Consider the following 26298-nt stretch of genomic DNA (forward strand, 5'->3'; position numbering starts at 1 on the left):
AGGGACTGGGAAAGTATGGGGGGGGGGCGGAGAGGGTGAGGGAGGTGGATAGCCTGATCAAGTCAAAGTTCAGCCTCCATTCCTTGAGGGTGGAGATGAGTGAGGCACTGGGCCTAAGTTTATGTCAACAGCCAGTATTTGCGAACTATCAACACATTACAAATCAGAGAACTGACAAGACTGACGGCCTCTACCCGACCCATTCGGTAAATCAGGTGTGGCTGTTTTATTAGATCATGCTAAACCTTCAAAAAGTGCTACCGGGTAAATTACATGGATTCATATGAAGAACACACACACACACACAAAACCCCGAGGTATTCCCACTACATGTCTGTTACCAGTTTAACTGTGGGCATCCTGAGCCCAGTGGAAGGAGGGAACATCAGTTATGATTCCCAGAGGGCCTATCCCAGGGGAAGCAAAATTCTCCCAGCAATTAAAAAAAGCAGCTTTCTTCCCCAGAGCCTCCCATCCACAATAACTCTGAACAAACCATTTGTAGTTGCTTGCTGCCCTGACCCTTGCTCCCGCACTGTAAACAAGCAGCATAATGTGTTAACAACAGTCAGGTACACTGGCCATGGATCTGCTCATCTCAAATGGCCACTCACTCTGCAGTGGTGGCACACGCCTTTAGTCCCAGCACTTGGGAGGCAGAGGCAAGCTAATCTGTGTTCGAGGCCAGCCTGGTCTATAGAGTGAGTTCCAGGACAGCTGGGGCTACACAAAGAAATTGTGTCTGGAAAAGAAAAGAGAAGTCCACTCACAGAACTTCAGACTTGTGGTCAGATGGCGGAGCAACAACAGATTTAACAGGAGGGTCCAGGAAGAAACGATTGGGCTCATGAGGAAGGTACATGTCACTGAGGACGGGAGGGCAGGCTGTACTGAGAGGAAGGCAGTCAGCTTTCCCCTGGTGGAAGTGGCTCCCTGCAAGGCACTAATTACTACCAAGTAGTGTTTGTTTGGATAGCGTTATGTCAACTTGGCACAAGCTGCAGTCACTGGAGAGGAGGGAAGCTCAACTGAGAAAGTGCCTTTATACGACTGGGCTGTGCTTGTAGTGCAGTGGTTCTCAACCTTCCTAATACTGTGACCCTTTAATACAGTTCCTCTTGTTTTGGCGACCCACAAACATAAATTAGCCCTGGATTCTATAAGTAAGCTAAGCAAGCCACTAAGCAGCGCTCCACCGTGGCCTCTGTATCAGCTCCTGCCCTGAGGTCCCTGTCCTGCTTGAGCTCCTGTCCCTACAGTGATGGACTGTGATGCAGAAGTGTGAGCCAAATATCCTTTTCCTCCCCGGCTTACTGTTGCCTGTGATGTTTCATCTTGGCAACAGTGAACCTAATTAGGACACTGTTCTAGTTTTCTTTCTATGGCTGTTATGAAAACACTGATGAAAGCAAACCTGGGGTGGGAGCTGCTTTAGCTTACATCTTGGAAGCCAAGGCAGGAGACTGACAAAGAAGCCACGCTTCCTGGCTGACTTACCATGGCTTACTCTATCTTTATTATACTGTGCAGTACCCAGGGATGGCACAGCCCACAGTGCCATGCTACCACTGAGCTAGATCTCCATACTGATTACTTTTTTTTTTGTCTTTTTTTTATTAGGTAATTTCCTCAATTACATTTCCAATGCTATCCAAAAAGTCCCCAATACACTCCCCCCCCCAGTCCCCCACCCACCCACCCACCCCCACCCCTTGGCCCTGGCATTCCCCTGTACTGGGGCATATAAAGTTGGCAAGTCCAATGGGCCTCTCTTTCCAGTGATGGCCTACTAGGCCATCTTTTGATACAAATGCAGCTAGAGACAAGAGCTCTGGGGTACTGGTTAGTTCATAATAATGATCCACCTATGGGGTTGCAGTTCCCTTTAGCTCCTTGGGTACTTTCTCTAGCTCCTCCATTGGGGGCCCTGTGACCCATCCAATAGCTGACTGTGAGTATCCACTTCTGTGTTTGCTAGGCCCCGGCTTACTTTTATTTTTAAATGTGTATATATGTGATGGTTCATATATGCTTGGCTCACGGAATGGAGGTGTGGCCTTGTTGGAGTGGGTGAGTCACTGTGGGTACAGGTTTTAATACTCTTGTCCTAACTGTCAGGGAGCGAGTATTCTGCTAGCAGCCTTCAGATGAAGATGTAGAACTCTCAGCTCCTCCTGCACCATGCCTGCCCGGATGCTGCCATGTTCCCACCTTGATGATACTGGATTGAACCTCTGAACCTGTAAGCCAGTCCCAATTAAATGTTGTCCCTACAAGAGTTGCCTTGGTCATGGTGTCTGTTCACAGCAGTAAAACCCAAAGGGAGAAGTTGGTACCAGGGACTGGGGTATTGCTGTGATAGGCCTGACCATTTTTTTTGTTTGGAAGAATGGGGATTTGAGGACTTTGGATTTGGAAAGCCATGGAATGTTTTAAGTGAGGCTTAATTGGCCATGCTAGTAGGAATATGGAAAACTTTGTTACTGTGAGTGATTTGAAACGTGCAGACCTGGCCCAAGAGGGTTCAATGGAAAAGAATTTTAGTATGTGGTCTAGAGACTGTTTGGTGGAATTTTGGTAAAAAACATGGCTGCTAAAGAGTTTGCCTGAAGCAAAGGTGAAGAGACTCAGATTAATTGCATTGACAAAGGAAGTCTCAGAAATGCCAATCATAGACTTTGTTCTCTGGTTAAGTCTCGTGAAGAGTGTTTTAAACAAGTGTAGCAAGCTGAGAAAGGAAAAATATAAAATATATGGTTCAAGGGGCAATAGGAAGTGAAATGGAGCTGAATCCTGTGTTCAAGGATATTAAGTTGAATTAAGGGAGTGGTGACCTTGGGGCAAGATCCTTCCCAGCTAAGTTTAGGTCCAGGCATGGTGGTACATGCCTTTAATCCTGCATTCAGGAGATAGAGCCAAGCAGATCTCTGAGTTCAAGGTCAATCTACAGAGCAAGTTCCAAGACAGCCAAGCTTAGGCAGTTAGAGTTGGAAAACTGAAAGCTGGTAATAGAATAAGGGGGAACATGTTCCAGGCCCAGCAAGCAGCAGAACTTGGCAGCTTTGGCTATGTGGCTCTAGCTTTAGAGTACAGAATAGAAGGGACTCCTGGGACAACAGATGCTGGGTAGCTGGACCTAAGAAGTTAGTTGTGGTTGAGAAGAGACCAGCATCACTGAGGTGACATCTTCTGGGAAGTGTTTTCTGAGAGAACAGAGAAGCTGTGTTCCAGAGATAGCCAAGGTTGTACCTCGTGCTAGAGCTGGGCTTGGTAATGTGTAAGAGTCACTTAAGTAGTACTGGTTTTGAAGGCATGAAGGGGTTGTGGAGAGCAGCTGAGGCTTGGCACTATGAGAAGCCAGGGAAGGCCATTGGTGAAGGTGCAGCCTCAGTTGTACTTGATGGTCCAAGACTGAAGGGGTCATACAAAGAAACTGAGACTTAGCACCATGAAGAGAGCCTATGAGAGGCTATTGGTGAAGCCTTGTTACAGCAGAAGACCACAGACGATTGGAGATGCCAATTCCATGAGATGGTCACCAAGAACAGCAGCAACCTGATCAAGTGGATCAACCTGAGCTTAGAGTGATACAGAGGGTAGGGCTGGAGATGTGACCCAAGCCTTTTGGAGGAGCGCAAATCATGTGTGGATCCCAGACATTGAAAAAAGAAGCTGTAACATTGAAGTTGCCTTGGAAACTCCAAGATGTAAGAGATGCCAGAGCCATGGGCTATCTGCTGAGGAAAGCTTCCAACATGCAGTGGAACCAGCCCAAGAGAAAGAACGTTGTTGAAATCAACAAAGATGAAGAAGGAGTTGGAGATCTGAAAACCGCTTTGACATCAGCCATGGAGATGCAGAGTTTGGACTTTGCCCAACTGGTTTCCTGTATTGCTTTGGGGATTAAATTTAAGTGTTTGGATAAATCTCAGAGGAGACCTTGAACTTTGGACTTTTAACATTGTTGAGACTCCTATAAACTATAGGGTATTTAGAAGTTTGATATAATGTACTTTTAAAATTGTGCTTTGACTAGGTATGGCCTCCATAGTCATATGTTTGAACAAGACTATGGGGGCCAGGGATTGGAATGAGATGGTTTGTATATGCTTGGCTCGGGGAGTGGCAGCATTAGGAGGTGTGGCCTTGTTGGAGTGGGTGTGTCATTGTGGGTGTGGGCTCCTCCTAGCTGCCTAGAAGCCAGTCTTCTCCTAGTGGCCTTCAGATAAAGATATAGAACTCTCAGCTCCTCCTGCACCATGCCAGCCTGGATTCTGCCATGCTCCAGCCTTGATGATAATAGACTGAACTTCTGAACCTGTAAGCCATCCCCAATTCAATGTTGTCCTTTATAAGACTTGCCTTGGTCATGGTGTCTGTTCACAACATAAAACTCTAAGATAGTATAGAAAGGAAAAAAAAAAAAAAAACAAAGTTGTCAGAAAATACTTTCTGATCTTCAAATATAAACACATTAACACATTAGATGGGCCAGCCTGATGACTAAGCTGCCAAGTCCCTGAGACCCACATGACCATGAGAAAGGAGAAAAATCAGTTCTCACAATTTGTCAATTTGTCCTCTGACCTCCACACAAAGGTTGTTGGGTCTCTCTCTCTCTCTCTCCCTCTCTCTCTCTCTCTCTCTCTCTCTCTCTCTCTCTCTCTCTCTCTCTGTCACACACACACACACACCATACTTAAGAACTACCTAGAATGGCAAGGATAATAAAACAACAGAAAGGAAGAATACACCAACATTAATATCCTCAGGCTAGCCGGGCGTGGTGGCCCACGCCTTTAATCCCAGCACTTGGGAGGCAGAGGCAGGTGGATTTCTGAGTTTGTGGCCAGCCTGGTCTACAAAGTGAGTTCCAGGACAGCCAAGACTACACAGAGAAACCCTGTCTCCGGGGGGAAAAAAAATCCTCAGGCTGGAGGGACAGCTCTACAGATAAGAGCGGTGGCTTCTCTTCCAGGGGACAGAGTTTGGTTCCCAGCATCCACATTGTGGCTCACAGCTGTCTGTAACTGCAGATCTAAGGGATCTAATGACCTTTTCTGGCCTTCTTGGAAAACAGGCACACACCTGGCACACAGACATACATGCAAGCAAAACACCCATGCTCTTATAAGATTTAAAAAAAGAAAAACAAAAACAAAAGAAAAACCTTTAAAAAATGCAGATTAAGACCATCCATTTATTTGGAGGCACACACTCGATGTGAAAGAGACACCAGAAACACAACTAGCTGATAAAGCATTCAGACCTGAAGTAAACAAAGAATGCCAGACTCATCAGACGTAGTTAGGCAAGACAGAGAGGTTGAAGATGCACAGGGCTCCATGAGCAGGTAAGAGCATTGGTGGACAACCTGATGCTTGACCCCAAGGCATTAGAAAACACAATCGGCTAAGAACCGGATTAAACAGGTCTGGCAATCAGAGATCCCTTTGTAAGCCCCATCATTTTGCATCTGCAGCACTGCAGAAGCAATTGTGCTGAGTTTCTGCATCTGTGGCTTTCCAACCACAGTTTTGCTGGACAGCAGAAGCAACTACACAGACAAAGGGGATTCACCAGAGAGGGCTGGCTGGAGCTTGATGAGAGTGCAGTGCGGTGACAGAGCAGGACAGACACCTCTGCCTCAGGACGGTGCATGCAGCCACTGAGAACATAGCCTAGACCTAAACTGAGAGCACAGAGCCTCTGCCACCGTGGGGCTGGGCATAGAGCTCCGGGACCCAGGCCACATGATAGAAACCAGAACCCACCAGTCCCTCCTGTGGAAGATGGAGGAGGAGGGAGGGTGGGGGAGCACCTTGTGGCTGAAGATCCCTGAGGCTGAAGCTTTCTAGAATCAACTGGCTCTGGGACCCATCAGGGAAAGGCAGGAAGTGTAGGGTGCCAGTAGCCAGCCTGTGGATCTTTCAATGTTCAAAGTCCTGTTTCTAGTCCAGTGTTTATGGGTGAATTGTACCCCCACCCCTAATTCATACAGTGAAGCCCTAACCCCTGAAAATTCATATGCAGCTGTAGTTAGGGGCGAAGCCTTTCCAAAGGCGATTAAGGTAAACTGAGGGCATAATCCAGTAAGTGTGACTACTGTCCTTGCAAAGGACATGGGTGTGCAGAGGAGAGATCATTCAATGACACAGAAAGCTGTCACCACCATCCAAGGAGAAAAGCCTCAGGTACAACCAGCCCTGGTCACCCCACCTTGGGCTTCTAGCTCCCAGACTAAGCAGTCCTTTGTTACAGCACCCTTGGCAGATGAACACCTTTGAGCCATCAGGCTTGGGAAGGTCTTTGCGCCAACTTCCAGCCCAACGTCCACTATCGTTGAGGATCCTGCCCACCCTGCTGGCTTCAGCCACCACCACAACCCACTGCTGTGATGCTGTCCTCTCCCAGACTCCAGTGCTACCGTGTCACGTCCACACCTCACTGTAGTGCTGGCTGGCACTTCTTCAAAGGCAACTTGAATAAAACTAAATGCATTTCCCTCGACAAGTCAGCTCCTGGTTTCTCCTCCCTGTGCTCACAAGAGCATATTCTCTGTGATGCTCTCAACCAGAATTTGGTCATTTTAGAGCCCTGACGCCCTACCTCCACATCTCACTTGTTTCTCCAGCAGGAGAACAGCCATGTTTAATCTTTTTACTCTAAAATGGCCTCCTTGGTCCCTTTGATCCCTGCCCAAATGCCTGCTGTTCCTCTCCTCAGGGGATTCAGACCATTCAGGCCTGGCTCAGCTTCCATTCATTCATAAGCCACACCACAGTCCTGTACCCACCACGCACCAGGCATTTCATACGCCCAGGCCTCTCAGTGAGCTCGTGCTGTGGCTTGATGTTGTTGGTCCCTAAGGGTTCATGTGCTAGAGCAGCAGTGACCTATTGGTCGTTTGGGGACTGAGTCTTTCACAGATGTCACAAAAGACCATCAAAAAAAAAAAAAAAAGACCATCAAAAACCACAGATATTTACATTTCAATTCATAACACTTATGAAGTAGCAAAAAATAATGCTACGGTTGGGAGTCACCACAGCATGAGGAGCTGAATTAAAGAGTTGCAGCGTTAGGAAGGCTGAGAACCAGAGGCTTGGTGCCCAGTGCAGCAGTGATATGGCCAGCTGCAGGCACGTCCAACCTTCTTACCTTGTGGTGGGCATTTTCTTTCTCTCTTTTTTTAAAAGATGTAGCCATCTCTCCAGCCCTGTGGTAGGCATTTTCACCTAGAGGAGTCACACTTGAGGACTGGACAGTCAAGTTAAAAGGGAAAAAAACCCTCACAATGTTTGCAGTAAGTTTGTGATTTTGTGTCGGGTGGCATTCATGGCTGCCCTTGGGCTGCAGGGTAGAACTGCCTGCCTAGAGGAAGGTGTAGAGGTCATGGCAGATTGTTACCCTCAAAGGGATTAATGGAGTTCCCACAGGATTCAGATCAGTTCTCAAGGATGTGATGTTACAAAGCAATAGGTGTGCTTTGCTTCTGCACATGACCGTTTCCCTTCCTGTTTCCCAGAAAGCTCTGCCAGAAGCCAGACTAGTGGGATTACCTAATCCTGGCCTTCAGACTCCAAGACTGTGAGCTGGGTAAAGTTTACTCATTGCCCAGCATTCAGTAGATGCTGTAACAACAGAAAACAGATAGGTATAGTGACTCAAGCCTACTTGGGAGGCTAAAGTGGGAGGGTCAAGACCAACGGGGATTTTAGGAGACCCCTCCATCAAAAACTTAAATGAGGGCTGGAGAGATGGCTCAGAGGTTAAGAGCACTGCCTGCGCTTCCAGAGATCCTGAGTTCAACCCCCACAAACCACATAGTGGCTCACAACCATCTGTAATAGGATCTGATACCCTCTTCTGGGGTGTCTGAAGACAGCCACAATGTACTCACATATATAATTTTTTTTTTAATTAAAACAATAGAAAACTGATATACAGTGCAAAATGGCCTTTGTGGCCATCTTTTTGCCTAGACGCAAAGTGGAATTTAGAGTAACCGACTGTTTTTCCCCAGCTCTCAAAACCAAATAAGACAAGACAGGCAGATCTCTGTGAGTTCAAGGCCAGCCTCATCTCTAGAGCTAGTTCCAGGATACCCAATAAGACAAGACAGGCAGATCTCTGTGAGTTCAAGGCCAGCCTCATCTCTAGAGCTAGTTCCAGGATACCCAAGGTTACACAAAGAAATTCTGTCTCAAAAAATTGAAAAATGAGTAAATGAATAAATAAATTAAAAACAAAACAAAACGGGGTTGGCAAGATAGCTCAGTGGTTAAGAGTGCCAACTGCTTTTCCGAAGGTCCTGAGTTCAAATCCCAGCAACCACATGGTGACTCACAACCATCCGTAACAAAATCTAATGCCCTCTTCTGGAGTATCTGAGGACAGCTACAGTGTACTTACATATAATAAATAAATCTTAAAAAAAAAAAACAAGTGAGGAAGCTAAGGGATGAATCTATGTCTTTCTAGCTCCCTGGATGAATGCAGTTCCCACGAGGATGACAACTGAGAGCCAAGACCTGAACAGTGGCTCAGCAGGTAGAGAGATGCACTTGCCACACAGGCTCTGAATTCAACCCTGGAACCCATAGTGAAGGCTGTACCGTAAGTCATCTGTGCTTCACACATATGCTGATGGCACGCACACAGCTGCACACGCACATGTGCATACATCATCATCAAAGATCCACACCTTACTAAAGGCACCTTACTAAAAGTCCAGATTTGTCACTGTAAGCCCTGAGGACAACCTTCTGTATGCAGCGCGGAGGAGCTGGGACTGTCCCTAACTTGTACACACCTGAAAGCTGTGGGTGGGAATTATCAAGGTCACCCCAGGAGACAGCTTGCTCTGAAAGTGCAAGTGCAAGCTAGGAGGAGGAGGAAGAAGAGGAGGGGGAGGAGGAAGAGGAGGAGAAAGAGGAGGAGGGGGAGGAGAAGGAGGAAGAAGAGGAGGGGGAGGAAGAAGAAGAGGAAGAGGAGGAGGAAGAGGTGGGGGAAGAGAAGGGGGAGGAGAAGGAAGAAGAGGAGGAAGAGGAGAAGGAAGAAGAGAAGGGGGAAGAGGAAGAAGAGGAGGGGGAGGAGGAGGAGGAGACCTGGGATGGGTTTTCTGTACAGACACTGAATGTCAATAATTCAGTACCAGCTGCAGAAACTTGAAGTAGGGGAAACCACCATTAAAACTTAAAAAGCTCAGCAGCCAACAGTGGTACCTCGTGCCTATAATCCTAATGGTAATTCACGGGACTCAGGAGGATGGCTGTTAAGTTTGAAGCCAGCCTTTATTACATAGTAAGTTCCCAGGTGGCCAGGCATAGAGTAAGACCCTGTCTTAAAAAAAAAAAAAAAAGAAAGTTTTAATTTACTAATTAAAAGTTCAATGCCGCCCTTGTGCAAGGATGACACGCAAATTCGTGAAGCGTTCCATATTTTTAAAATCTTCAGATTAACTGATGTCCAAAATACTGTCTTGAATCATGAGATCCATCAATTTTTAGTATTGATTGTCTAGACCTGCAAATAGAACTACACTGTAAAATCGTTTTCAGCATGTGTTAAGATGTATGTGAATATTTCTGTCAGTTTTTGTCTTAATAAAAGTTCAATGCCAGGCATGATGCTGATATCTATTATCCCAGCACCCGGGAGGTGGAGGCCAGCCCAGACTACAAAGGGAGTTTCAGGCCTTCAGGAAACATCCTGAGAAACTTACTTTAAAAAAAAAAAAACAATAATAATAAGGCTGGCGTGATAGCTCCCAGGTGTGCTGGTTTGACTGCGGACGGCCCCCAGACACTCATACTTCAATGCTTAGTCGGAACAGAACAGAACTGTTCATTAAGGATTGGGAGGTGTGGTCTTACTGGAGGAACTATGCCACTAGGAGTGAGCTCTGAAGTTTCAGAAGGCCACATCAGGTCCAGTCTCCACCCCCTCCATCTTTCCCTTCCCCGGCTTCCCTCCCTTCCCTCCCCTCCTCCCTCCCTGCGGACAGAGGACGTAAAACTCTCAGCTACTGCTTCAGTGCCATGCCTGTCTGCTGCCTGCTGTAAATAAGCCCTTAATTAAATGCTCTCTCTTATAAAGAAAAAAAGAGCTGCCTTGGTCACGGTTTCTCTTCACTGCAATGGACCGGTGACTAAGACAGTCATATAGGACCTCGCTAATAAGCAAGCCTAGCAACGTGAGTTCAGTGCAGGAACCCATGTGAAAATGGGGAGGGAAACGACTCCATAAAGCTGTCCTCTGTCCTTCAAGAGCAGTGCACATGCTTGCACACACATGATGATGGTAGTGGTGGTGGTGGTGATGATGGTGATAATAATATATAAATAAAGGTTTGATATGCAATGTGAAATCCTGGGATGGATCCTAGACCAGGAAAAAAAAAAAGACACTAATGGGAAAACGGGTGAGATCTGAAACCTGCACTTGCGTTTGTACGTTGCATTAACCTGAGTTAGGATTGATTAATCCATGGTTGTGTAAGAAAGATGTCAACGTTGATGGGAGCTGAGGAGAGATGAGAGAGAACTCTTAGTGCTATTTCTGCAACTCTTTAGTAAAGTCTAGGGTGACTTCAGAATAAGTATTACAGAGTGACTTTCTCCTTAATTTTATTAGCACTCCTTTTTCTGTTCCTAAATAACTATGTAGCCATAAGCAATTTACTTCATCTTGCTGAGTCCACCTATAAAAAATAAAATGAAGTGACAGCCAGGCATGCTGGCAGATAAATACAGTTTGGTTACTAGGGAAGCTGAGATGGGAGGACCAGGCACTGGAAGCCAGCCTGGACAGCAGAGAAAGGCTCATATCCTGAGCCAGCAAGATGTTAATAGGGAAAGTGCTCATTGTGCAGGTCTGACAGCAGAGTTCCACCTGCAGAACTCACATTCGGCCACACACACTTTTGAACACGGGGCAGGAGAGATGGCTCAATGTGGACAAGGACCCGGATTCCATTCTCAGAATACACATGGTGGGTCAGACGCCCTCTTCTGGTTTTTGCAGGCACTGCATGCACACAGCACACACATACATACACATTCAGGGAAACACTCTTACACATAAAATAAAAAATAAATATTTTTTTTCAAATAAAAGAAATATTGCTTTTAAAAGAGAAAATTCCTAACCTCAATTTTTAAAAAGGATGGACACAAACTAGATAGTTTCTGGTTGCCTCCCTCTGTACCCCCCAACTCTGACACTCAGATCCCAAGACGGCTACAACATGACTCAGCTTACAAGGCATCCCACCACAGCCCTGGTGTTTAGCACCATGCCTGCACCAGTAGATTCTCAACAGAAGTTTCGGAACCTAAAACTCCATTATGTTTTTTTCCAGTGAGGCACAGCTGCCATCTCTTTTGCCTGCTTGGCTATTAGAAAGCAAACTGCTCGCAAAACTTTCTACACAGCAAGTAAATCCATCTTCATTGAGCGCGGGGGAGTGGGGGGTCCTTTACAACAGAATATACAGGCTGCAGAACGGAGGCCCGCTCCTAACAATCGGAGGGGACCTGGGCTTGAACAGTACACACAGCTTCCAGATGAGCCCTTAGAGCCACTATCTCCTGCCCACCGAGCAGCATTCACAGATTTCCAAAGTCAGAACCACCTCAGTGGCTGTGGGCTAAAGCTGAAAAGGGGTGAGCCCCACTCCCACTTCATCGACTGGGTGAGGTGTCCCCACGTTCATAAACAGTAAACCCCAGTGCAGAGAGAAGCTAACTACTTAAGAGGCAGAGAGCATGAGGCAGCTGGATTGAGCTGGCTTTCCACCGCCGGTTTCCTACCAGATCCTGGCCCTGAAAAGATGACAGTATCCAGACCGGTCAAGCAAAGCCAGGAGGGCCCCGCTGTGAAGAAATTATTCCTGTCTATAAATAACTCCCCCTGGGGGGACAAACAGAAACATCAAAGCCAGGTCACTGGAGCCGAGCTAGGCAAGCCCGCTAGCTCCTGTGGAGCTAGAAAGGGAGTGTGTCCCCAGTGGGAGCCACGGTCACCGTGCAGCACGTACCTGTAAAACCCGGCGGCCACAATCCCTCACCGGTGCTCCTGGCCTGAGCTACCCGCAGCTCCTGGAGCCGGTAGCAAGCGGCGAAATGCACGGGAGTGGGTGGCGCGTCTTCGCCAACCACAGGCAGGTGGCAGCCTCGTGAGCAGGAACAGACCACGGGGAAGGGCCAGATCCCCGCAGCCCCAGATCCCGGACACACCTCAGCCAGGTTCAGACGGTGCTAGGACTACCTCTAGCCACACTCCGGGGGCCCTTTGCACACAGGGTCGCTCCTCAGTAGCTCAGCCTGCCCCACAGCAGGCTTGTCCTCAGGGATGCTAGCCTCAGTGATCAAAACGTCTCCTCCCTATGGAAACCTGCAGTACCCTGCTGACCCTGTCACGGATTGCCTGTACACCTGTGCCTGCCTGACTTGGTTCAGAACCCTCTGGGATGGACGCTCGAGCTCTTCGGGTTGTCCCCCGACCCCCGCAGGTAACAAACCCCATGGAAAGTTTTGCTTAGTGGGTAAGAGAAAAGAAAGCAGATCCAGCCCCTTTAGAGAGCTCCTCCTCCTCCTCTCAGCCTTGTGAGGGAGGTTCCAACTTCCCAATACTTAACTCTTCTAGTCTACCCTTCTCCCCTAGGGAGGGGAGGCCTGAGAGGGTCTTGATTCTGACCTCTGAGTCCCACCCCCAATTTCTTCATTTTCTTGTCAACAGTTCCAAGAAGTCCCGAGCCTTCTCTGTTGTCTACCACCCACCCACCCCCACCCCGAGCCTTCTCTGTTGTCTACCACCCACCCACCCCCACCCCCCACCCCACCCCCCCCCCACACACAGGAGGCACAGGCACACATCTCTCCTTATAATACTATTTTTAGACAGTCTTACCAGTTTACCTAAGCAAGCCATGAACATTCACTGATCCCCATTAGCTGTAATTACAGATGTGTGCAGCCAGGCTCTGGTACAACTGGAGGATTTTTTTCTTTTTTCTTTTTTTTTTTTTTTTTTTTTTTTTTTTTTTGAGACAGGGTTTTTCTGTGTAGCCCTGGCTGTCCTGGAACTCACTCTGCAGACCAGGCTGGCCTCGAACTCAGAAATCCGCCTGCCTCTGCCTCCCAAGTGCTAGGTTTAAAGGTGTGCACCACCACTGCCCAGTTGGGGGATTCTTTATTCTGGGTATGATATGGGTTGGCACCTGAGATTAACTGAGACACTCTTCTGGTGAGGGACTGAGACTGGGAAGCGCCGGGAGGCCAGGGACCTCATTGTGGGTGCTTTGCACAGAACCTTGTACCTAAGTTCCAGGGGCTTCCTGTCCCTGCTGGGGTTCCCAGTGCCCCTGCAATTCAAAGGTGATCCAAATCTTCAAACACACAGTTCTCCGTGGCTACAAATATCCTGCACCCAAAGGTTCTGTACCCCTTCTTCTTCAGAGCTTGCCTGCCTCTCCCCATGCCTGCTCACACAGTACTGAAGAGGACAGTCCCAGCAAAAGCTAGAACATATCTGCATTAATGTCGACTGGTTCTTGTGAAGTGCAAACTGGTGCAGACCAAACTGGTGTGGCAATTCCTCAAAGGGGAAAAAAGCACAAACCAACAACAAAACAAAACTACAAGTAGATTGGTCATAGGACTGACCCAGCTATTTACTCCAGGGCGTGAACCCAAAGGACTTTGTTTTCTGCTCTCAGAACACAGGCTTACCCATATTCACAGCTCCTTTAGTTGCAACAGCTACAACAAAGAAACAGCTTAGATACCCATCAGTTGGTGAATGGATAATGAAATCGTGGCAACTATATACAAAGACATTTTATTCAGTGGTAAAGAAAAATGAGACTTGTAGGCAAATGGATGGAGCTGGAAGACATTGTACTGAGTGAGGTTACTCAGACCCAGAAAGTCAAACATCGCAGGCCCTCCGCGCATGGGTGGAGCTTAGTGTCAAAGCTTTAGATCTGTGTACTTAATTTGGAGTACGTCTGGAATCCAGGTAACTAGAAAGAGACCATTACTGGGGAAACAATTATGATCTGGGGGGGGGGGATAGTAGAACACAGGTGATCTGAGGGGGGGAGAAGGAGATAGGGATTGAGGTTTAATTGGAGAGAGGGACAGAGGGTAGGGCTGAGGGGAAGATGGGGTAATGGAAAACTAACACTAGATATTTGGAAAACCCAAATGGAAACCTCTTAGTTTATAAGTGTAATAGTGACCTTTCTGTTGCTGTAATGAAATATCAGACCTTCAACAGCAAGCATGAAGCAGGCGGTGAACTGGAGGTGGGGTGAGGCTATGAACTCTCAAATGTCCCCAGTGGCATATTTCCTCATTTGCAAGACCACACTTCCCCCCCACACCCCGTTTTTTCGAGACAGGGTTTCTCTGTGTAGCTGGCTGTCCTGGAACTCACTCTGTAGACCAGGCTGGCCTCGAACTCAGAAATCCACCTGCCTCTGCCTCCCAAGTGCTGGAATTAAAGGCATGTGCCACCACTGCCCGGCAAGACCACACTTCTTAAACCTCCCAGAACAGAACCACCAACTAGGTACCACATGTTCATCAAATACTTGAGCCTGTGGGGGGCATTTCTCATTTGAACAATCAAGCTAAATTTCCTAAGGGAGAGAGGGGTTGGTGTGGGGAGGGGAGATTTAATCCAGCAAAGCAGCTGCTCTGTCAAGGGATCACATCCAAAGACCTTCTAGATCAGTGTGATCCGGCTGGAATGACACACCTATAATCCCTCAGACTGGAATGTGAACCACCCTTAGTACATACCTTTAATCCCAAACAATGAAGGTAAAGTTAGTTTGTAGAAGGAAACAGCCACAAAGTGATGACTCAGAGAAAGATATGACAGAAAGAGTCAGAGATAGAATATGCCCAACTCTCGGGAGAAAAGCATTGGAAGGAGAGGCTACTTATGGGTACCACAGAGGGAGCAGGGAGAGAGAGGAGAGAAGAGGCAGTTTTACAGGAACAGGCTGTAGGTGAAGACAGAACCAGCCAGAGAATGAGGAGCCAGAAGATTAGAACAGATTGAGACCAAGCAAAGCAATTCAATGAGAAGCCAAGAAAAGCCAGTTTGGATCAGTCAGCTTGGAGAGGAGTTTGAGCCAGAACAGCTGAGTTGAACCAGCCAGCCAGAGTTCAGAAAGAGCTAGGAAGGGTGAGTTTATTCAACAGTAAGCCTCCGAGGTAACAATTACACCTGGTGAACAACTTTTACATGTGTGTGTTTATGTATGTGTATCTGTGTATACTGTATGTGTGTGATGGGATGGAGGTTCCCCCACCCATAAACCATAAGTCAACAAATAAAAACCCCAGTGCCAGGTATTGGCTACCTCTGTCTGAGTTGTTGGCCAGAAGTGTTCCAGAAACCTCCAAAATAATACAAAATATCACTGATGCCCTTGGCTGCCCCTCAGAACTTGATAGGAAGACCCTGCTGCTGAAAACACAAAGCTGTCACCAGACACGGAGAAATCAAGTTAGTACTGACCAGCGAGTGAGTTTACTCCATGCTAGCCCGGCTTCAGTGTCGGAGGTACTCTGCAGGCCGCATAGGGGGAACCATGAGTAAGGACACCTAGCTTCAAACCCTGCAATAAGGAGCAGCACGGGAAGATTTGCCTGTGCGAGAACTAGTGGCTCAGATGTTATGGAGATAATTAACCACTGTCTGGTTGGATTTAAGCCAGTCCCCACTGGAGGAACTGCATGCTCGGTGCTGTGCATCTAGCCAAGAAGCCATGGCTAGAAGCTCATTAGCCCTAAGAGTGAGGCTCTTACTGTTACTCTGTTGAATGGAAATAGTATGAAACTTCCCATCAAACACTTACTCCACACCCATAAATTAGTGCAGCTCCCAGAGCTCAGAGAAGGTTTCTGCAGTGGACAGTAGCTATTACAAAATTCACAAGTGGTCAGAGAGCAGAGAAGAGGTGCAGGGCAGTGCTCCCCCACAAATGTGACATCTGTATGCTGTATATAACAGTCAGTGCATGCACACACACAGACATACACACTCACACACAACACACACAGAGACACACACACAATAGACACAAACACAACAGGTGCAGACACACACTCTCACACACTCTCACTCACAGACACACAACAAACTCACATACAACACACACACAACACTCACACATATAACACACACAACACAAACTCACATATAACACACACATAGAACAATCACACAACACTCACACATATAACACAGACACACAACACACACACTCATACAACACACACACACAAGTATGAAGTACAATTACACACAGGGCCTGAGAGTGAAGTTAGTAACTTACTGGAATAAAACATCCGTTAGGAGCTGGAAGATGACTTAGCAGTTAAGGGCACTGGCTGCTTTGCTGCTTTGCAGAGGTCCCAGGTTCACTTCCTAGCACCTACATGGTGGCTCACAACCATTGGACTTCAGTTCCAGGGGATCCAACACCCTCTACAAGCACACATGTGGTGCACAGACATATATGCAGGCAAAACACCAAAACACATAAAATAAAAATAAATAAAAACAAAGAAGCTAAGACTGCAGCGGCTGTCCAAAGAAACCTGGATTACTTGGAAGTGGCGACCAAGAAACTTGACACAGCTTTTGAAAGTATTGCTATTCAATACATTATGACATTGTGGAAAGACAGATGGACATATGCTTGTGACACTGCATGCTCACACGAAGACAACACTAAACTCTTCCAAATACTGGCATTGACCCAAATCTCCATTATCAGTGGGTTTTTTATCTCAACTCAGTATTTTAAGGTCAGGAGTTTCATATTTATTTGTTTTTCCATTCAGATTTTAGGTTTCTACTGATTTCCACAAGTGTTTTGGAGACCAGTGAATCTCTGCACACAATGCTTCACACGGTACTGCTTGGGAAAATCTCCTAGAGGCATCGCCCCAGCTAATTACAGATACTGCATTGTCCAAACTCTAAATCTAGGTCAGAGCAGCCCCAGGATAGTGCCAGGGGCATTTCTAACTTCCAGGGTTCCCAGGAACACGAGGCTCCTTTGTACAAAGCATGCACCAGCTTACAGAGAGCATGGCGTACGCTAGCCATTTGCCCTACAAGTGGTAACAATGGAAGAATAATTTTTTAAGGAGTAACCACCTAAGCTGGAAATTTTAAGTGTTCAACATAGGAAACATACTCAGCAAACGTCAGTGCATGCAGAACAGTACAGAATGTCTTCTTCCCAGAATGATTTGAGATTCGGCTGCAGAGATCATGACCCTTCATCCGTAAGCATCGGGGTGTATTTCCTAAGAACATGTCTCTTACCCAATCATGCTGCAGTAACTGAATTCAGATTTAAATTTCCCCACAGCTAATGACTGCCAGCTGTAAGATTCTCCCAGGCCTATCAGGTTGCATCTGCTGTGGTTTGAATGTGTCCCCCCAGCCCTGTTGCTGACTCTCCCTGGGTTTGCAGAGGGAGCTGGGACTTGGTTGGGGTGGGGATGGGTCAAAAAGGCTCTGCTTTTGTGAATGGTTTTAGGCAGTCTCCAGGGAGTTGGTCAGCTGGCTGATCAGCTTTTCTAGACAGTGACCCTTCTTCACTATACGATGACATTTCAGGGTGTCCAGTTTTGTCACGTGACATCAGTTCAATCCACACTGGTCATGCTAACTCCAATTACATGGTGTAGGTGTGTCCAACAAATTCCTTTTTAATCTTCATAAAACATTGTGGAGTGACACTCTGAAACTGTAGTGTTTACTCCTTGGTCATTCACCCAATGGTTGTTTGTGTGTCTGAACCACGACAGTCACACTGGGCTGTTCCTCCAGCATCTCGTTACGTAGGCTTGTTCCACTACAGCTCAGGAATGCCCCCCCCCCCCCCATTCTACCCTCTACCCTGCTCACCTGGCTGATTTTATGTTTCATTTGCCTTAATCACTCTTGAGTGGCGGACTTTTTTTCTTTTCGCGCGCGCGCGCGTGTGTGTGTGTGTGTGTGTGTGTGTGTGTGTGTGTACATCAATGCACGTGGATGTGCTTGCACCTGTGTACGCATGCACGCAAGGTGGCTAATCCTCAATCATTCTTCCACCTTATTCACTGAGGCAGGGAATCTCAATCAAATCCAGAGCTCAGTGATGTGGCTGGAATGGGCCGGCCACGTCACCACGTCACCACGTCACGAAGCCTTTATGTGGGTTCTGGGGCTCTGAACTCCAGTGCTCACCCTGCACGGCAAATGCTTGACCACTAAACCATCCCTGGCTCCAAGTCTTTTCTCCTCAGTGTCATTATCCAGTACTGCCACCATTCACTCTCACGCTCAGGTGGTGCCAGGCTTGACAAAGGAAACTCCACGCCCTCTGGTGTGCGCGCCCCCATCATCTCTGGACACCTCTGTGCTTTCTGGCAGGAGCCATTCCGGGCTCATCTCTCACTCTCCCTGAAGGAGGCATTTCTCCAAGGACCGCTGGCTCCTTTTCAGGCACAATGATATTTAGAAACAAAGATATGGGTCCAGGGAATTCCCTTTCCTATGGGTGGCCCTGTTCCCAGTCTCCTAGAAATAGTTGCTTAAAAATAAATCCAAAGGAAAATCTGTCATTCCAATCCATGGGGCCCCCTTTTCTCCTAGTGAGGACCCTGGACCTCAGCACTATCGTTCAATTTAGTCAATTTAATGATTTACTTAAACCTGCAGTGCACGCACACGAACACACACACACACACACACACACACACACACACACACTACTTAGAAAACTGCTACATGGGACCATGACCGACGACTAAGCTCAAGACCCCTCGCAGCTTTGGTGTCCACATTACATACTGAAGACTGAGAACAGAAGTTCCTAGAGAGTTCTTTGGACTGACTGATCAGAACTTCAGGATTGTGTAGTTAGAAGGGTAGAGCTCGAAACCCCAGATTGCTTGGGCTTGTTCATACCTTAACAACCTTTTACCATATACCTCCGCTGTTCATCTTACTATCCTCTTGACTATCGGTAGAACCTTCAGAATGTATTAATTTAGCAGGCTGCTAGGTTGCAGCAACCCCAAAGCTAAAATTAGCATAAGCTCACACCTGAAACCTGGAGTAGAGAGCTGGGCAGTCTGTGGAGCCTGCATGCCTGAGGTCCCTGGTTTGTTTTTGGTTTTGTTTTGTTTAAATGGTGTCTCACATCTCCCAGGTTGGCCTCTGCTCTAGTTTGGTTTCTATCGCTGTGTTAAAACATCACAACTGTAGTGATTCAAATAATACCAACAGGTATCGGGATTTTTGAATGCTATGTTTGCCCAAACAAGTGGCAATTTAAAAGATATGGAGCTGAAGAGATGATGGCTCAGTGGTTAAGAGAACTGGCTGTTCTATCCAAAAGACTAAGGTTCAATTCTCTACACCCATACTGGAACTGACAAGTCTATAACTCAATTCCAAAGGATCAGACATGAAGATGTCTGCTCACCACAGGCACCACACAAGGGGTACACAGGCATATATTCAAGGAAAACACAAGCACCTGTACACACACACACACAATAGGGAGGAATAATGTTTTTTAAACTTCAGGACTGGGGTAAGGACACTAGCTGCCCAAGGGCAAACACCCAAGTTCAAATCCCTAGCACCCGCCTAAAAACCTGGGCATAGCCACATGCGCCCCTGTAACCCCAGCACTGTGTGGGTCAGGGAGAGAAAAGAAAGGGGTGTGGCTGGAACTTGCTGTCATCCAGATCAGTAAGGACTCTGTCCCAAGGGAGTGAGAGTGATAGACCAGGAGTGATAGATATCCTCCTCTGGGTTACTCAGGAAACAGGCACAGTGCTCTCTCTGTCTCTCTTTGTCCCATACACACACACACACTCCACACACACACACATGCAGAGACAGAGACAGAGAAAAGCGCGCGGGGGGCGGGGGGACTTCAGAATTACAAAGTCTTTCCTAAGGCGTGCTTGGGAGACAAAGACCTAAATGATAGAGTTAAAACCTTTTTTGTATTGGAGAGAGAAAGATCCCAAACCAAGGAGAGACAAGACCCTAACAGATGCCTCTCCCTTGTGCTGAGAGCTTCAAGTGGTGAGCTTTAGATTATTCTTTCCCATCTCAGTTCATTGTGAAGCCATGTCTTCATAAACTACAGAAAAGCTGGGTGATCCTCAGCTGTACTGGATGGACAACCGAGCAGCAAACTCAAAACCCTCTGGCAATATTTCTACCAACTCTGACGCTTTCATAACAGTTTGCAAATTTTTTTGCAAATATTGCAAAAACAGTTTGTATCTATTACAAAATGTCTGAGATATTTGGGATTTACTTTGGTTTATTTTCTTAAGTAATAAAAAATGACAATTTAGAGACACCACAAATGAAGATAATGGTACCACTTCACTGACAGTGTTTCCTTATAAACATTGCTTATCCAATCCCCCTGCTTTCCATAAACCTTCTTCATATTTGAAGAGATCTTTCACTTTTCATTTCTTCAGTATAATTATTTTCTTATGGGGGGGGGAGAGGTATTGGCGACGGAACCTAGTCCTGACTCAGGATAGACAAATACTCCCCCACAGAGCTGCATCCCTACTCCAGAGTAATTTGGCTAAAGATAAACCCCAGGTTTTAGAATGGCAAAACGCATTAAATCTTCCCTTCATTCTTTCATTAAAAACAATACTAAGTTTTTACTAGTTCTCCCTTCTCACCGAAAAATAATAGTTATATAGCATTCGTGTATGCCTAGCTTTCTTCCATGTGCCGGTGAAATCTAGAAATCCCTCTCTCAGATGACATCTCCTCTGCACAACCGAATGGTGCTGCATTGCGGATTCATCCAACCAATTACTGTTGTGCTGGCTCTGACGCTGTCTGCAGAGCTGTGCCCCTGCAGGCGACTACACTGAGCAACCAGGTTTCACATACCTCCCCACTGCGGTGTTCCTAAAGGGTGAGTGGGTACAGGAAAAATACATGCGAAGTGCATGGATATCATCAGTTCCCTCTACCGGAGTGATCCCACTTTTCATCAACTCCGATGTGTGAGCCTGTTTCCCCTCAGAATAGCGGAGTCCCACGGCGGGGTGAAGGCACAGGCTGCGCTCGGGCTCTTGGAGAGATACCGAGTATCCTTCCACCCAGCAGAAACCAGGCATTACGTCATGTGGTGCGCGTCCGCCATTCCCGTCCCCTCATTAAATTGACTTTTTCGTTACCCTCAATCTTCAAGATCCATCTACGTATTATGGACACTAATCTTTCATCTGTGACATATACTGGAAATGGTTTTGATCATTTATCAGTTGTCTCTTACATTATTTAGGGTTTTGGATTTTTTTTTTTTTTTTTTTTTTTTTAACCTACGCAGTTGCTTTTCCCTTTCAGGAGGGCGGGAGGCACTTCCCAGCGAGTTCCGGTCGCGCGACTGCACGCATGCGCAGTGGTGGTAGAACAAGGGCCCCCGGATGAGGACCCACCGGAAGCTCCGCCTCCGGCGCCGAAGCCCCAGTCGCACGACTCACGCTGCAGTGCCGGGACGATACCCCGGCCCCAGCCCGCCATCCTGCCGGTCGACGGCTCCAGCCCGCCGGCGAGTCCCCGACACCGGCCGCCGCGGCGCCTCGCTTACCTCGGAGCCCTGAGCGCGGCTGCCCGCTCCGCAGGGTGGTCGCACTGAGATCCCGCTGCGCCCCCTGGCGGCCGAGGCGAGCAGCGCGCGTGGATGCGCACTGCGCAAAGCTGCCCGTGCGTCCGGGACGCGCAGCCAGGCTGCAGTCTGCCCCTGCAAACTGGATCCCGAGCTCCCGGTCCCCTGCAAAGCCAGGCTTGCCATTCGCGCTGCACCGCGTGCCATACAAATTTGCTTCTGGGTACCCACCCCGCGGCGTCTTTTCCCAGTACCCGAAGACAGATGCTCAGATTTCCCACCCAGCGTCTAGCAATTCAGTTCCAGAGCCAACCCCCACTTTATCAGGTCCCAGCTATGACAGCTGGGAAAGCCAGAGCTAGGCAGGGGGTTCTTACATAACCCAAGTGTACAACCACAGTAGGCTGAGCCCAGCATAAATCAAGAAAATATCATAAGTATATGGTATATATAGAGGGGGGACACGATCTTTGGTCTTTCTCTGCCTAGCTCTGATGTCCCCACTTAAAATGGCAGCCCCAAGTGGGTGTATAAGCTACCCTCATTTCTGCCCATCCAGTCGGAATTGTGAGATGGCCACAGGAGAACCCACCCCACCTCAGGCTTAAATAGCTCCCTACAACAGCGCTTCACTGTTTCCACTCCTTTCACCTGAGAAATTTTCTCACAGCCCCAGTGTTTAGCTATATAACGTAGTTACATAAATCAAACGTCTCCTAACAAATTACAAGATAATTCTTAGGTTACTTGAAGGCAAATCTGCAGGCTAGTAGGCTTGGTTTTACATAAAGAGCACATACAGACTGAATAATATTTGATACTTAGAGTATTGTGCTAGTATATGAGGAGAAAAGGATTATTTCTGCTTCCACTTGTAGCCCGACATGAAGTCAAGGCAACATTGAAGGCAGGAACTGGTGATGAGCCCAGGAAGCAGGGAGGGAGCGGGATTGGTGCTTCCTAGCTTGCTTGGCTAGGTTTCTTATATAACCCAGAATCGATTGCCCAAGTGTATAACCACGGTGGGCTGGGCTCAACATAAGTCAATAAAATAAAATATATATGTATGGTTTTTTTTTTTTTCTGATCTTTGGTCTTTCTCTGCCTAGCTCTGGCTGGCCTGGAGCTCCCTCCCTATGCAGACTGACTTGACTTGAACTCACAGAGCTCCTGCCTCTGCCTCCCCAGTGATTTAAGGTATTTAAGGTGTGCAGCACTGCAGCCTGCTCTATAAGCCAGCCTTGTGGAGGCACTGTCTCCTGAGGTTTCCAATTTCCAGACGAACCAACCTGTGTCAAGCTGACAACAAAACTAACTACCACAGGTGTCTTCTGTAAGTTTCAGAATTGATCAATATTTGATTTTTACAATCAGTGCTGAGAACGCCGCCTCACATAAATCTCTGTATCAGACTGCAGAAGTATATTTAAGGCCATTTTAGAAAATGCTGGAAATTCCATGCTAATCTCAAGCCAAAATGTACTAAAGACTTCTTATATGAAGCTCAGCCCAGGCAGCAGCTTTGAAAATCAAACATTCCAACATGATACAGCCCAAAGCTATACATACTAGTTTGATACATGGTGACAAATGACATTAGGAAAATATCGAAAGCTTTTGCTTCTGTAATTAAATCATTAAGTTTCTGTAAGAGCAGAAAACTTCCTGTGTAAGTTGGTACAGGGACATCATGGGTGCCAAGCCCAGATGTGTTGGACAAGTGCTGCCCGCATGAACAAGTGCTGCCAGACACACTGACACATTATGCATTTGACTGGTGTGGTGTCTATTCCTGGTTGTCAACTTGACTACATTTGGAATGAACTACAATCCAGAATTGGAAGGCTCACCAGTGACCCTAATCTGGGGGCTTGGAGATGGAAGTTTCTGATCTGGATCTTGGTATGGAGATCTTGAGGCATAGTGACTGTGGATTCCAGAAGAGTAAATCTCTGAGTTCAAGGTCATCTGGGATTAAAGGTGTGGTGGAACACCTTTAATCTGGGCTACACCTTCTGCTGGAGACAATATAAGGACATTGGAAGAAGGGAGTCTTGCTCTTGCTCCTTTGCCTGCTTGCTGTGTGAGACTGAGTAACTGCTAGATACTTGGACTTCCATTCACAGCTGCGACTGAACCATTTTTGGGAATTGGGCTCCAGACTGTAAATCATCAATAAGTTCCTTTACTATATAGAGATTATCCATAAGTTCTGTGACTCTAGAGAACCCTGACTAATACAACTGGGGTTAGCTTATGGTTGTTATGTCCAAAACCTTCTACTGTTGCCAGGTTCTTAGAGACCAACACATTCAGCCACATGACCACATATGGGGTGCAATACCATTTAAGAAGCTGGGTCCTAGAAAGACTCACACAACACAAGTAACAGCAACTTGCTGTTACCAGGTTATCTCAGAGGATACAACCCAGAACAGAGAAAGAGAAGCATGCATAGCTAAAGTGGGGAAGAGAAGGGCAGGAGGGTTTCACACCTCTCTGAGATGGTCACCTCCCTGAACCTGTGTAAGCCACCTACTCCTGCGTGGCCTGGAATTCACAGACCCTCCTGCCTCTGCCTCTGGAGTGCTGGGATAAAGACTCACGTGTGTCATCATGTTTCCTTTAAAGTGTTTGAAATTGTTCTTGTCTGACTTTTTTTTTTTTTTTTTCTGTTAACTATAAAAACTTCATGAAGTTGTCACCACACTGGAGCTTTGTATTTGGAGCAACCCAAATCCATATTCAGTCACATCTGGATCCAGAATAAGTAATTTATTCTCTTTAAGATAGGAGCTGAGTTTAGCAGCCACAATCCTTAGGTCATTGAGGGAGACCCTGAAGGGGACTATAGGATCCTGTCCTCTGTTGCAGGGTATTTGATCACACCCCGAGATTGTGTTATTTACTGGAAAAACCTCTTTTCAGTTGTGGTGTGGCTCAGTCTTAGCACACACCTTTAGTCTAAGGACATTCTTCTTGAATATTGTAGACATGATTAAATAAAGTCAATAGGTCGAGAGTCGGAACAAGCAACCAGTTGACAGGAAGTGAACATAAGATTAGTAAGAAAAAAAACCATAGAGTCAGAGGGAGCGAGGGGGGCAGATAGGGAGATGGACAGGAAGTAAAAGGGGGAAGGATCAGTTTGAAGGATCGTGTAAGAAGGGCAATTCTTCTGGGATGTCTGCTGAGGAGGAAGGTCAGCTGGGTGCTTTCTCTGCCTCTTCTAGCTAGCAGACTTTCACCCCAGCATATGGCTCCCAAATTTTCATTGGTAAAATGGAACGATTGAGACTTTGTTAAAGACAAGGGTCCTCTCTCTGGTCTTCCTGGTTCGCGATGTGTGCCATTTACATGCACACACATCCCGCTGTTGCTAAGCAACAGAATAGCAGAGACCCAAAGCCATGGAGCTTTCCCATCTTGAACTGAACCCTCTAGAACCACGATCTGTACAAACATTTATACCTTAATTGCCTCAGCCATTTAACTGCAAGGCAAAGCTAACACAGACAGCAGCTAGAACCTGAGAGTCCTTTCCGTTTTGAGGACCCTGTCGATGGGTGTCACTCATTACCGATGAAATCCAGAGAAAAGATGCCTGCTCCCTCATCAAGGCAGGAGGCAGAAGCATGCTTCTGCCTCCTGCTCTGCCTATGGACTCATTTGGGCCCTGGATCCATCCGTGGGCTGAGGTGCCCTATCACTGGATCTACTAGGTTCCTGTCCCAAAAGGCTGTATGTGGGGTGTAGAGGGAGTGCTGGGTCTCCAGGAGAGTGAAGAAGTTACAATGTAGTTTCCAAAACTGAAGGACATTCATCGGCATCATGGGGCACAGGGTGGAGATCCTCATTGAAACCCCAATTTTACTCATGAGGAAAAAGGACAGCAGCTATAGGCTCTAAGAGCAGACCTTTCTGCTCAGGCCAGACCCATCCCACCCACCCGCTTCCACCTCTCTTCCCCTCTCTCACTAGCTAGGACCACAAGGAGCTCAGCCATAGGAAATCAGAAACCTTCAACCTCTCTCTTCCTACGATGGGGGGCGGGGGGGAGACCCAACCCCTGACCCAGATGGCCTTGGCATAAAGCTGGAAGGAACTGGGCAATCCAATTCTAAATGGATAGTGTGTTTGTGAGTTAAGGTTGTCTTAGAGTCTAAAAGCAGAGAAGTTTGAAGCTGGTTGTAGTATGTGTTGAATTAAGGCCAGGTCACAGTGGCTCACACCTATCATCCAACCTCTAGAGAAGCTGAGGCAGGAGGATTGCCAGGAATTTTTTGAGAACCTGTCTCAAAAGCAACCAAATAAACAAAAGCTTAACAAAAGCCCTGACCTCTAGTACCTTGGCTTATGACCTTCGAAGCGGTGTGACCGGTCGGTCAGATCAGATGACCGACTGGTGTTTTACAATTTGGTGGCTTGGCTCTCTAGTGTTGGTAGTGCCAGGGTTTAGAAATTGAGTCCCAGGCCTTGCACATGCTAATCACTGTCCTACCACAGACCTACACTCCCAATGTCACCAGATGTGCTACAGCAAAATGCAGCACAGGAAAAATCATCTCAAGGCAGAGTGTCGCGCAGATCAGAGCAGGGAGAGGCTC

At 47.1% G+C, this 26298-nt stretch overlaps 1 protein-coding gene and 1 long non-coding RNA gene across 5 annotated transcripts in view; one reads left to right on the forward strand and one right to left on the reverse strand.

Moving 5' to 3' along the window:
• Positions 1 to 21725, reverse strand: part of Hlcs (holocarboxylase synthetase) — a 183555-nt gene extending 161830 nt beyond the window's left edge. For 2 of the 4 annotated variants that reach the window (XM_029470265.2, XM_085832476.1), the window contains exon 1: positions 12044 to 12539. The gene's annotated coding sequence lies outside the window, so the exon portion shown is untranslated. Of the gene's footprint in view, positions 1 to 12043; positions 12540 to 20970; positions 21349 to 21673 lie in introns of those variants that run through there. The other 2 variants (XM_029470266.2, XM_085832477.1) reach the window with 2 other exon arrangements.
• On the forward strand, positions 555 to 8880 carry LOC147000688 (uncharacterized). Its single transcript, XR_015045786.1, has 3 exons — positions 555 to 856; positions 2119 to 2242; positions 8485 to 8880. It is a non-coding gene; the product is annotated as an uncharacterized LOC147000688 (long non-coding RNA).
• Positions 21726 to 26298: the final 4573 nt, after the last annotated feature.

The sequence above is a fragment of the Mus caroli genome, unplaced genomic scaffold (assembly GCF_978045245.1).
Source record: "Mus caroli unplaced genomic scaffold, Mus_caroli_1 scaffold_17, whole genome shotgun sequence".
NCBI classification, from domain to species: domain Eukaryota; kingdom Metazoa; phylum Chordata; class Mammalia; order Rodentia; family Muridae; genus Mus; species Mus caroli.